Source organism: Hyposmocoma kahamanoa, unplaced genomic scaffold (assembly GCF_003589595.1).
Source record: "Hyposmocoma kahamanoa isolate Upper Pololo Valley unplaced genomic scaffold, ASM358959v1 100021, whole genome shotgun sequence".
Classification (NCBI taxonomy): Eukaryota; Metazoa; Arthropoda; class Insecta; order Lepidoptera; family Cosmopterigidae; genus Hyposmocoma; species Hyposmocoma kahamanoa.
In genome coordinates this window covers 16,661,505-16,675,889 of record NW_020653200.1, presented here as the reverse complement: position 1 = coordinate 16,675,889, position 14,385 = coordinate 16,661,505, and the positions used below count along the sequence as shown (strand labels likewise).

Genomic DNA, 14,385 nt, shown 5'->3' with positions numbered 1-14,385 from the left:
CGACGACTGTAACGCACAGCCACCAACTCTACCTCACTGTGGCTACACGATGTCTGATATTCGTATCAGACAATGCGATGTGCGTACGCAGCTGCAGTCTCTCGACGTCCGGAAAGCTAGTGGTCCTGATGGTATCCCAGCGATTGTACTTAGGAATTGCGCAGCTGAGTTGACTCCCGTGCTAACGCGACTGTATCGTCTGTCGCTCTCTTCAGGTCGTGTGCCGGACTCTTGGAGAGAGGTTAATGTGCAACCAGTTCCCAAAAAAGGCGACCGATCAGACCCGCATAATTACCGTCCCATAGCCATTACTTCCATAATATGCAAGGTTTTAGAGCGGATCCTTAATAAACAACTGACCCAATACCTAGAAGATCACTCCATAATTAATGATCGGCAGTATGGGTTTCGTCCGAAACGATCAACGGGTGACCTTCTAGCGTACTTATCGCATATTTGGGGTGAGGCTATAGACAAACGTGGCGAATCGTTGGCTGTTAGCCTCGATATAGCCAAAGCGTTCGATCGGGTCTGGCACAAAGCTCTTCTGTCCAAGCTCCCGGCGTACGGTTTGCCAGCCCAGTTATGCAGCTGGATTGCCGATTTCCTTCGTGAGCGGAGAATTCGCGTCGTTTCTGACGGCAGCATTTCGAGGTTCGTGAATGTGAACGCCGGCGTACCGCAGGGATCCGTCCTATCTCCCACGCTTTTCCTTCTGCATATCAATGATATGCTTCCACTTGGGAATATTCATTGTTATGCAGATGATAGCACTGTTCATGGGGGATATCATGGATTCCCCGCAGCTGGGCGCGCCGATACTGACAGAGAGCGATCTGATCTTGTCGTTGAGCTCAATAGGATATTGGACCTCATATCTGCATGGGGATCCAGTAATCTTGTTGAGTTCAACGCCAAGAAAACACAGGTTTGCGCGTTAACAACAAAATTGTCGCCGTTCCTTCCCATGCCTTCTCTGATGAGCACAGCACTTTCACCTCAGAGCAGTTTCACCTTGCTCGGTATGGAAATCTGCTGTCATTTGAATCCAAGGAGCTACATCGAATCTGTGATCAAAACAGCCTCACGGAAACTCGGAGTCCTGAACAAGGTGCGACGTTTTTTCACGCCGGACCAGTTATGCCTGCTGTACAAAACACAGGTCCGGTCTTGCGTTGAGTATTGTTCGCACTTGTGGGACGGCTCCGCCAAGTACCTACTCGATGCCTTGGATAAATTACAGCGTCGTGCTACTAGAATTATAGGCGACGAAGAGGTCTCATCACGCCTTGAACCTCTGCAACTGCGTAGAGATGTTGCATCGCTTAGCGCCTTTTACCGCATGTACCATGGTGAGTGCTCTGAGGAGCTGTTCAACCTCATCCCCCCTTCCCCGTTCCTGCTCAGAAGCACGCGTGCTGGCCTTCGTAGTCACCGTTTCACTACCTGCCGCATTCCATCGCGTACTAAAAGGTTCGGTGGCTCCTTTCTCTGCCGCACGGTTGACAAATGGAACTCCCTTCCGGCACATGTCTTCCCTCCCTCTTATGATATGGGGTCCTTCAAACGAGGCGTGAAGAGGCATATTGTAGGCAGGCAGGGTGGAGGCGGCTAGTGCAGTGAGGATTCCATCGCTGCACTAGGTTCCTTCGCGTTTGGATACCACTTTCCACTTAACATCCGGTGGAGTGGAGTCATTTGCCTGTCAGGTATAAAAAAAAAAAAAAAAAAATATCACGACTATCTGTCGTGACTGTGTCGTGGACGTTCATTTTATCGTTGAACGACTGTCGTTTCTAGCTGTTCCCACTAGATCGTGACGACAATTTGTCGGTGCTTGTCCAGACAACGATAAATAAAACGTGACGACAATAGTAGTTGCGATTACGTCGTATCGAGTATGTCGTCACTTTTTTATCGTGATGTTTTATTTATCTTCAGATAACTGTCGTTCTAGCTCTTCCCATTGTCTCGACAATTATAATTCAACTAAATTATTTAGTAAGAAAATTATTTATTCAACTAAAATTATTAATTAATTTCTGAAAAAGCTAAAACATATTATCTCTTTAAAAAAGCAAAGGAAGATTCCATTTTGACAGATTCTCCGAATGCGTCGTGTAGTACTTTGGTAATGATTTCAGATACAATAACAAAATAGCTGTAGCGATGAGTTTCGTCAGGATACACAATTTTGCTCTCTTTGCAATTTTGAATTTTGTTCCCGTAATTCATGGATAGCTGTTCACATAACATCAATTTGATTGGTATAAAAACTTGAGAAGTGTTTTAATTAAAATAATTTACACTCGGAAAACGCTTTTTTAAAATACATTAAAAAATAACAAAGATCGTTATTGCAAAAATATAGAATTTATTTTAATATTGTTATTTTATCTAGCTTCTTATTATATTTCAGATAGGTGGTTATATTACGAAAAAAAATATCGCAACTTCGCTACGTTGACAATCAAAAGCACATAAAACTAGACATTTTGAATCGTTTTTATCGTAACCTCCTACCGCTCACGCGATACATGCAGCCGTGGATGCATGCCGCCACAGAGCGTTGCGCGATTCATCTGGAAGCATACCACACCTAGAGGTGCCGGTGATGATTTTATACCGATTTATCGGATATCGAAGTTATAACAGGTAAAATAACTAATATTAATTTATTTTTCGGTAACTACTCTAGCAAACCATAAAGTTTTTAATGCCTGGATCTGTCATTTAAAAAAATAAAGAACTTCAAATATACCGTAAGTAGCGTTTTTTAAGTTTACCCTGAATATAAATGTTTATAAACTATACTTTAAGGAGTAATTTCATGGTAAACGTTAGAACCACTCAAATGGAATATTATCATATTTATCCAAGTACACCAAGAATTTCATTAGTGCTTTTTAAGTGCAGGATTTGCGGTGTATTACTGCATTTTATTTGAGATGTTTTTGTTGGTAGTACGGAAGGTATTTATTTAGCAATGCAGAATAATAATTTTTGTTTATAAAAACTTGTATTTAAACTGAATGCTTTTCTTATTTGCGAAACCAGATAGCCGCCATTGTGCGGTAGGTCTATCCTATCCTTTAAGGGCCGTGTAGGTGGGGGCAGCGCTTCGCGTGAGCGGTCTTTTAAAACTTAAGCGTCAACTTTGGTTCTTGACCCTGTACAATTTGTTAGAAAAAATAAATAATTGATCAAGCACATTTTGAGAATCTGGCAAATGGTGTGACATATTCGTGACATTTTTTGATCATTGAATTAAAAAATGAGTGCTACCATTTAATCCGTTACCCAGTCAATTAAATTAATGAAATATTAAATTCTGATAATTTAAGTTTTCGATTGTAATTGTTCGTGTCTCGTGCGATAGAGAAACTGTTACAGTTTTTGGTATTCTGAAAATATCTCAATATATATAAATCAACGCTTGGCGTGCAACGAGTAGTCGGAGGCATAAAAGTTCGGGATGTCACACATGAAGAAATGTTGGAGCAAAGGGTTCATATAACAATAATGCATATTTATTAAGAAACGTAAGGAAAACAATACTAAAAAATACTACCTTTCCACATGTACAAATGTAATGTACAATAAATATGCAACAGTAAAGGGTTCATATAACAATAATGCAAATTTATTAAGCAAATTAAGAAAAATAAAATAATGTTATCTTTCCACGTGCCCAAATAAAATGCAGTGTAGAATAAACGCAAGGGCGAAGGATCCAGCTAACAATAATGTAAGCTTATTAAAGCAAATTAAGAAAAATAAAACAAAATAATGTTACCTTTTCACATACACAAATAAAATGGAATATAGAGATGAAATCCATCGATTTGCTTAAAAAAATCGTTACTACTAACTACTGACTAATCTTATACTAGTCATGGACATTTTTTATTTGTACATCATACAATTATCGCAATATTTTTATACGTTCACTTAAACAAAACCCCAAACAACATTCCTCAGCAGTGTAATTCAATTCGCTTGCTAAATCCAAACTAAATGCCACTTACTGGAATACTTATATTTTTTACTCTATCAATTTAATTCCACGGGCAAATAAATTGCAAGGCGACAAGCACCGAGCCCTGATAGAGTCAGAGAAATTAGAAATGCACAGGAACGAGCGCATCTCGCTTGGTAAATAGATGACACCCGCGTCTCAGTCGGTATTAATGAGTTCAAATTGAAAGTTAAGAAGGCTTTGACTATGGAAACCAAAGGACATGTTATATTTACCTATTTAAATCAGACGTTATATGTATATGATACATTTCGACATTGAAAACATAAACATGTTATTGTCTTTATTTAACTACTGCGTGCCATCGTAAGCCAAAAGATATAGCATTACATTGATCTGTGTCAAACACGGGAATCGAAAATACGTAACGTCATCTTAATTACCAACTGTGGTCATTTCGCATTGTATGAGATACATGATACGGTTGTCCAAGGGAAGTACATCAAATGTCAAAACAAATTTTTTTCCAAGTGTTTTATTGATTTATTTGCATGGATAGTAATAAAATGGACTAAAATATTGACAGTGACAACAATTACGTATTAAAAAATAAGCGTCGCTGCCGCATTAAGAAATTTGGCATTAGCAAAAGCGAAAATCAACCGAATGTAACATTGCACAGACATGGTTACTTTTCTGTCTACAAACCACACAATAGCCCAACATCTCATCTAATTAAATTAGACTTATTTAAATAGTTTATTCATAAATCTTGCCAAATTTTGCTTTGGTTACTTCGTATTACCTACTTGTTTGTATATTTTGAAGATTGTTGTTAATTATTGTTTTGTTATAGTGTTGTTCTTGTAAACGTACAAATCATCGATATTTTGTTATTAAAACAATTCATTTCATTTTAAATAGTGATATTTTAACAGAACTGAATGTAACTAGATTACATGATAAAGCGATTCCATCATTAGGTTTATTATAAACAAAGAAAGTACATATAAATTAACAAAATGTCCTCTTGTTCTATTTCTGCGAATAATCAGGATCGATTATTCGTAGAAAAAGAAGAAGGTATTCCAAATTGAATATTGATCTACTTTAATTAAACGTTTTAATCATACTTTGATTAATATCATCGAGTATATAACTCCATCAAATAAAAAATATGGGCAATCCCTAGCAACTCATCAGGGATAGGATAGGCCTTGTCCGCTCACGCGATGCGCTCCTCCTACCGCAAAATGGCGGCTATTTGGTTTCGCAAATTAGAAAAGCATTCAGTTTAAATACAAGTTTTTCTAAATAAAAATTATTATTTTGCATTGCTAAATAAATACCCTCCGTACTACCAACAAAAACATCTCAAATAAAATGCAGTAATACCCCGCAAATCCTGCACTTAAAAAGCACTAATGAAATATTTTGGTGTACTTGGATAAATATGATAGTATTCCGTTTGAGCTGTTCTAACGTTAGCCATGAAATTACTCCTTAAAGTATAGTTTATAAACATTTATATTCAGGGTAAACTTAAAAAACGCTCTTACGGTATGTATTCAATAAATAAACACCGAAATCACCAGCTCAAACAATAACACACACGATTGTCGTAACATATTTTTGAAGTTGTTTATTTTTTTAAATTACAGACCCAGGCATTAAAAACTTTATGGTTTGCTGGAGTAGTTACCGAAATAGCAATTAATATTAGTTCTTTTACCTGTTATAACTTCGATATTCGATATCCGGTGATGATTTTATCCGATAAATCGGTATAAAATCATCACCGGCACCTCTAGGTGTGGTATGCGTCTACGGCTGCATGTATCGCGTGAGCGGATAAATCACTTACAAATAAAAATCTCGTTTACACTGAAATCACAAATTAGAAAGCTTAAAAAACACAGCGCCAACAACTGACCTGTGTGTACGTCTCCGTATATTCCAAAAATACTCTGTATTTATTGTAATAAAAATAATATCCCTAACTATGGGGGCTGTTCCATTCGGTAGTGTGGGAAAAACGGCAAATCATCTAATTTCAAAACAAACTGAATCACATTTCATCGGTAACTAAATATTATTAATATATAATATTTAATATATAAATTTTCGTCCATTATAGCAAAGCTCAAGTTCAACTGGTCGATTTGAAGTGAAACAATTCACGACACCCGTCAATTGTTTCGAATTCGGGCTGGCCTAAAGGAACACCGTTGTCACCGTAATGATTTGGCAGAATAGTTTTCGTTTTCTGGTTATATACTCGATGTATCAAATCGAGGCTTATACATTTTCTAAATTTTATAATTTTTTATTAACAAAGAAGCTCGGCTCTTGCGTTAATATAATTTTCTCAAATATGCACGGAAATGTTTGCATTACTTTCAAAAAACGAACACGCAAAGTGTTTTGATATTCTTTTGTTTTTCGTCCTTTTTGTATTTTGGTTGTAAAAATGAGTGCTTGAGAGAAGAGCGATAACGAAAATACTGTAATAGATACACATTCAAACACATCATCAAAAGTTCAGCAGACTACTATTAATGTGCCTGCAACAATAACCTCAAAGGTCAATGGCCTGGAAAAACAATAACATTTTCTTTTAGCAATTGTCCTAACACGTTAAATATTACTTTTATTTTTTTTCCTATTGTACATCTTCCTCTATTTAGTATTTTATTATTTCCTCACATCGTGTGAGAAAAATACTGTACATGCCTCGGCGGGAATGGGGATTGCTTGACTCGTATTAATAATTCATACTCGTCCAGCAACCCCTTACTTCCCGGCCTCTGCAATAATGTACTATAACTTAACGTAACGTAACTTATTATTTACATTTAATTGTCAATTGTTTGTGGTTAACATTATAGTGCTAATTCAGGTCACTTTGTTTTAATTTAAAATACTGCGTAATAAATTTTAAGGCTATGAAATTTGATAAAATTAAGTCAAATGGGAGGTAGCCACTAACTACATTTATTTAAAAAAATTAGATTAAAATTAAATCTTTTAATTCTAATTGATCTATAAAGATTTTGTTTTTTAAATGAATTAGGCACCTAAGTCCAATATGGTTGTAGGGTTGGTACATAGTAAAGAGCACATCAAGTGTAACACTTAAGATTTAAATTCGACTTTGTGCCGAAAACTACGACAAAAACTGTGTAAAGTCCAAAGTCATGTTTGGTGTGCTCATTGCTATGAAAGAGAGACAAAACCCTACATAACTCGTAGAAAGTAATCATTTTAACAAAACGTTAAAACTGAACAAAATAAATGTTATTGCATTGTCATGTAACAGATTCGAATGTAATTCAATTATTTCCCTTGTAACATTTTTGCATGGGCAGAAGAACAAACAAATCACTCCACCGCAATCAATGCCACAAGTACGCCTAGTGGGCTTCTAATTGGTTAAATAAAATATTACATAAAGGAACGCGTGTATTGATACGAAACAAGTGAAAATAATAAATACGAAAAAATCGCAAATTTCATATAATAACGTGTAATAAAGTAAGTATTGTGTGTGTAATATTAAAGTTAGTGCTCATCTATATTCTACATCTATAGTGTGAATCTCGGTGACTCAAATTGCATATATGTAATTTTATTGAAGTATCCATTTTCCTCAAAACAACTTGAAAACCCCGTGATAGCACCCTATGATACCCCGGTAAGCATGTAATATTATAAGATGCCTCGCTGCTACGCTTCGACGAAAATGGCCGACAAACCGAATTCAAAAGTGAGGTTCTTTTGTACAAAGTACGTAATCTTGAAAGATTATGAAGATAATTCTAACCAGATTTTTATGGCACCATCCTAATGAAGATGTATTCTGTTGAATTGTCATTCAACAGAATATACAAGACATTAAAATCGATTTGTACACGCGTATTTTACACGCGCCGACGACACGCGTCATCTGCGCGTATACGTGCCGTAGATGTATCGCGCATTTTGATAAAAGATCATTATAATTTTAGTTTTGTCTGCTAATTTCTGTTAATTGTTGAAATAAACTACATGACATTCTATATAAGCGTCTTGCTTGCATCGCGATGTTTGTGCACGTATGAATCTATTCACTACAGAGCGTCGCGTATACGCGCATTTACGGCGCTTATTATGTGCAAATGCTCTTACAAATACATATGTATACATATTATCCATGTTAACTTTTGAACCTCTTTTACATCATATATAGCTTATACACGTTCGAACTTAAATCACAAAACCATTTGTTAAACTCTGTCTTATTTTACGATTAAAGGGGATACACGAAACCACTAACACCCTTTTCCTACACACACGGTTTCCGTAAAGGTTTCGCTAATGTTTGGCTGAAACATTCGCATCATGGATACGGCTTTGGGTGAACGAATTTACATATAGCTCAAACAACATTCAAATAAACATACCCTTTATTATAATTTTAATACAAAGATCGAAAACTTAGAAAAAATTCATTTGATACGGCTGGATTGGAAACAACGTCTTATAGCAAACCGTGCCAGAACTAAGCCACGGAACGGACTAGCGGACTTTACGAATTTTTCTATGCGCATGTTGTCAATCTTTGTTTTTCGTTTTTAACGACTTGTTTGCCGTATCGCCATCTGTGACAAATCTATTTCTTAACCACTATTTCTGACACGATTTGCTACAAACCGTTGGTTCGAACGACGAGTCAACAAAGAAAAAACTTAAAAAATACAGAGGGTTTTTAAGGGTGCTAATGAAATCACAGGCACGTGGGAGTTGTCAACTTATGTCTCGGGGTGACGGGCGCAATGGCAGTGCTCCTCGGATATTTGCAATTTAAAACTCTGAGTGGCACTACAATTGCTGAGGACAGGCGTGTCGCTTACCACCAGGCGCATGACTTGTTCGTCCTGTCACATGATATCATTAAAAAAAAAAACAAGAAAAACACTTTATAATAATAACATTAAAAACAGTAAACTATTACGTATCACAGAGATATGTAGCGAGTTTTAACGTTTGGTATAAAAAACTAAACGAGTCTGTCAATATCAATTAGGAAACAAACAACCTATAGTGTTATGGTTAAACAAGGAACAATAAAAGAAAATTCTGGAAAATAAAAAGAAAAAAATATACGAGTCTTCTTTATTGACTGACCTCAATACTGAAACCACGTGTATGTCAAAAGGGACTATGGACAAGTGGATGGCTGCCTAAGTAAATATTACTACTTACTTGAAAATGGCCGCAATTCGTTGATAATGAAAACCTTAACACATATCGTTCTTCAGGACATTGAAGTTATCATTTTGTAGAAATTTAATTAATTACAACATTGAACACGAAGTTACGAAACGAACTTAATTAATAAGTTATTTCCCCCTAAGTTATACTCACAATAATGTATAAATTGGCACAAATATAACAGCATAAACAACGCTTATTTCTTCAAAAACCTTGAACCTTTGGATGAGTCTTGGTCAATGATTAAAACACTTGTCTTTGTTTAAGAATAAGGTTTATTTCATCGACCCAAATGTATAATAAAATATTTCTCTAAAATATTTATCTTAATTAAAATGTACTGAACAAATTCTACTGTAGCTTGTAAGAAACCAATTCCTTTTGCCTGTTGTCTTTAATATATCTGATATTCAGTTGTTTTTAACGTCGACACATTTTGAGGAAACTAAAAACAAAAAATATTTACGTATTCCCTGTCACTGTATTAAAAATACGAATGAATCGTAAATGATAAGTCATTTTAACTTTGACATTTATTTAGATTTATCAATTTTCTAAAAGATTCTATTGATAAACACATATTACATGTTGATAAATTATCGACATAAATGTCTTGTGCGTTATTATAACAATGCTAGATAAGACAAATACACACAATTTGTTGTACGCGCAAAACATATATATCTATAATTTATCAAAATAAAAACTATGTAGTTACATCACTAGCTCATAACAGCAATATTCCCAAAACGATGACATATTACATTGCTCCGTGCGTTTTGTAACACCATTGATATTTGACAGCTTAAAGCAGTAATGGTATCTTCACATTGACGACAATATGAATAAGCTTATTCTCATAGTGAATGATTTTATTTTAATAAAACAGAGTTTGTGCTTTAAAATAAATTACCTGTGAAATGTAATTTCGGTATTTGGTTAAATTACAGCTTCTGGAATAGTTTCCGCAATTAATTATGCTAAAAGACCATTTTCACACACTGTTTCACTTCTGAAGTTTCGAGCAATACTGAATGACAGCACTGGTGCCGTAAGCGACACCATGGTGCGGCGACAATGTCACCGTAGGTATGTGACTTCACTTCTAATGTCTATTTATTTAGATTTCTGTGGTTATACTCCTGCCAAACGTAAGGATATTAATAATACAGCTATTATTTTTAAACTGATTTAGGCATATATATACGACTTGTATTGATCAAAAGCATAACGAAAACCAAAAAAGGATGGACGTAGATGGTAAAGTGAAATACGTTGATTTAAACAGACATGTTTATTGTTCGGTCTCCAGAATATAAGAGACAAAATAAACGGTTTAAAATAAAACATAAACTTAATTGCTAACCAAGCAATACGCACCACATGTTGCAGTTAGACTATAAATATCGTATATCTATACTACATAACTAAGAACAACGCATAAGAATTAAAATATAATAATAAAAGGCATTAGTTTAGTAGCAGTATATCTCCTTGTGAAAGAGTTCATCCAGTGAAGTACTACCACCTTACCTATTACTGCTGCCAAGCACTAATGTGAGCATTAGTGCGTTCCGGTTTGAAAGGATAACTGTGCTGGTGAAGGGTGAAGGGCGCAGTGGCAGTGCCCCTAAGATATTTGCAATTTAAAACGCTGAGTGACACTGTAACTGTTATGGATAGGCGTGTCGCTTACCACCAGACGCACGACATGTTCGTCCCGTCACTGGATAGTATAAAAAATAAATATTTTCAACTTATTCCGCAGTTAAGAGACAGTAATGCACTAACAACCTCATTTACACAATCAACTAAGTAAGTAACTTAATTCTACAGCCTTTTATTTTTGAGGATTCTATAGCGTTCCAGCGTTCGTAAGAAATGTAAAAAAAGCATTCAGTTCCCTTCTCTTCATAGACGCACATTACAACAGACAGAAAATGTCATTCGAGTATTAGATATTCAGGTAAATGTCATTCGGGTATCAGACACTCAGGTAAATATCATACGTGTATCAGATATTCAGGTTCAAGCTTGGTATATACTAAACGTATGGATTCCAGTATCTTAAATTATAAGATTATTTGAAGATTCTACATAGGGTGCACTATAAGTTTCCGGAACTGGCCACTTACATAAACAATATTTAAAAAGTAATTAGAACATTTGAAAATGGAACTCTTTGGCTGTAGAATATAGTTTGTTTCATCTGACTGTCACTTGTTTTTACTGTGTGGCGTCATTTTAGAAATTGGTTGTCTACATCACCATGGATTTTAACTCGTGAAAATTTTCGTAGTATGATTTTCTACGACTTTAAGTGTAATTTAACAGCTCTGCGGAGCTTCACTCGGCTTCCAATTGCTTTTGGCGATGAAGCACCATGCAAAACGACTATTTATAGCTGGTTTGCGGAATTCAAACGCGGTCGTGTGAATCTCAGTGACGAATTTCGTGATGGTCGCCCGTCAACTGCTGTGAACAATAAAAACATCGATGCTGTGCGCCTTATATCAAAACAGACAGGCATGTGACATACCATGAGATTCGGGCATCTTTAGGCATAGGCATGAGTCAAATGCAATAAATACACCCAAACATTTGAGTGTGAAAAAGCTGTGCTCTCGGTGGATCCCACACAATTTGATTGAGGCTCAAAAAACGGATCGCGTCACTTGGTGCAATGTCATGCTTACCAGATTCAAAGAAGGGGCGTCAAATTTGGTGTGGGACATAGTAACAGGTGACGAAACATGGACTTATAGTTACATTCCCAAAACAAAGCAGCAATCGAGCGTCTGGGTCTTTCGAGATGATCCGAAACCAAACAATGTGGCGCGCGTGCAAAGTGCCTCTAAGCAGATGATTGCTTCTTTTTTTAATAAAACTGGACACGTGGCTACTGTTGCTTTGGAGAATCGTTGCACCGTGAATAGTTGTATAGGTACACGATCATTTGTTTGACGGAAGTTATTGACAAACTCCGTAAACGCCGTATCATCTTACTACACGATAATGCCAGTTCTCACACGGGCAAAGAGACAAATTGATTTTTGAAGGTGAACAACGTTGACCTTATGAACCATCCCGCATACAGTCCCGACCTGTCACCTTGTGACTTTTATTTATTTCCAAAAATTAAGAACCAGTTACGTGGTCAATGATTTTCATCACATAAAGAGGCTGTCGAAGAGTATGAAAAATATGTTTCAGACATTGTCACAGAGGAGTGCATGTTTTCAAAATTGGTTCATTCGTACGAAAAAGTGCATTAACGCTAACGGAGAATATTTTCAGAAACAGTAAATTGATTTCTGACCATTTATAGTATTTTTTTCTTATTCATTCCGGAAACTTATAGTGCGCCTCACGTATATTACAAATAAAAATAAACCAAAAGAATAAACACGCAGCTTTAAAATTTATGTAAAAAAGGAGTATCGAGATATATCAAAACCTTTTATCAAAAACATCGTCGATGCAGATAGACCAAAAAAGTTCCAAAGGATTCTGTCAAAGTGGTTTTTTGTTGTACATAGGATTTAATGGTACGGGGAAAAAAAATGTGCTCTACAGAATGGGGAGTTATCACAATATTATTACAATAGCAGCAACATAAATACGATTACATATGTATTATATTGCTTATGGGCGCAATTCAGTAAGTTTACACAGCGTGGCAAACTTCTGTGTTTCGAGATAGTTGCTTGATTTCGTAATAGCAACTTTATCCGACCGAGATTGGTGTGTATCTGCTGCCCGAGGACGAATTCGCACGTAGATTAGATTTGTAATTCCACCTAAGTGAAAGGACCTTTGTTACGCAACTACCCATTAAAGAGAGTATTCTCCCCGCTATGGATTTAGGACAAATACATAAGTAAACTTTTTTCGCGATGAAATATAGTCCCGCGACAACCCTTGTTAAAAATCTATAATTGAACGTCTCTCGATAGGCTTATGTGTAGCTTTGAAAACGCTTGTAGCTGTAAAAAAACATTTATATGGCGAACGGCTATGGAGTGGAATTCCCTGCCTACAGACTTGTTAACTGAACATTATAACTTGGGTCTTTTCAAGGCGAGAGTGAATAGGCATTATTTAGGGGTGCATGCTCCATCGTCGACCTCATCGTCACTTTCCATCAGGTGAGATGGAGGTCAAATGCGCACTTATATTTTATAAAAAAAAAAGCTGCAAAAAATTACTGTGGTATAAAAATCTTTCCATATTACACGCTTTATACGAAAACACATAAAATGAAGCGGTATTCCGTTGTGGAACAGTACGTATATTTATTATATGTGTTTAGCTATGCTGAGTGGTATGTCCGACAATTACATGGATAATGTTCATCAGCTGTTTTGATAACAGTTGTTAACAGGAAACTGCTGTTAACAAAGCCGTTACGGCGCGTTTCCATTATATCGTGACGACAAATAGTCGTGCAGTTTAAAGTGTCCTGTCTTGTATAGTTAAATGAAGTTGTTCATACATAGAACAACACGATTAGACGTTACGACGACAGACTGTCGTGACAAAGGAAAGTACTAGAACGACTGTCGTCAGACGATAAATAAAACGTCACGATAAAATATACGTCCACGTGTCTAGTCACAACGGATTGTCGTGATAAAGGAACAGGCTAGACGCGACAGTCGTCCAAAGATAAATAAAACGTTACGACATAATGGGAATGCGCCCTTAGCGTACTCAAAGACATTTTGTCATGCAAGTAACAACTGTCATTCCAAACTTAAAATACCAACCGTTGAGTCAACCGTGACCATGGGACCTGTAAAGGGCCCGAAACGTTGGTTTGTTTGAAAAAACAAATATACGCGATTCAAATCCGGAAAAATTGTTTATTGCGAAAACCTAAGAACTTGATGTTGCAACAATAACATTGTAAAAGTTAAAGTAATATTGTTTACAGATGCGTAGATAATAAACTAAAAACATACTTGGAAATTAATAATACCCTAAAGAAATCTGTTTTTAACGATTCTAGCACCGTGATCTTCAAACTGTTTTTTAGTCACAAAGCTCCTCTGCGCGTCCAGGATGCCTGCAAACGTCGCTGCCCCCAACCACGTAGCGACGTATGACTCGTCCGTCTTGATTATGTTCACAGGTTTGTTTACCTTCATCTC

At 36.2% G+C, this 14,385-nt stretch overlaps 1 protein-coding gene across 1 annotated transcript in view; it reads left to right on the top strand.

The window, feature by feature from the left end:
* The window catches only part of LOC113228649 (dipeptidase 1-like), a 234,544-nt gene that overhangs the window by 125,101 nt on the left and 95,058 nt on the right, over nt 1-14,385 (top strand). The gene's annotated exons all lie outside the window — the stretch shown is intronic.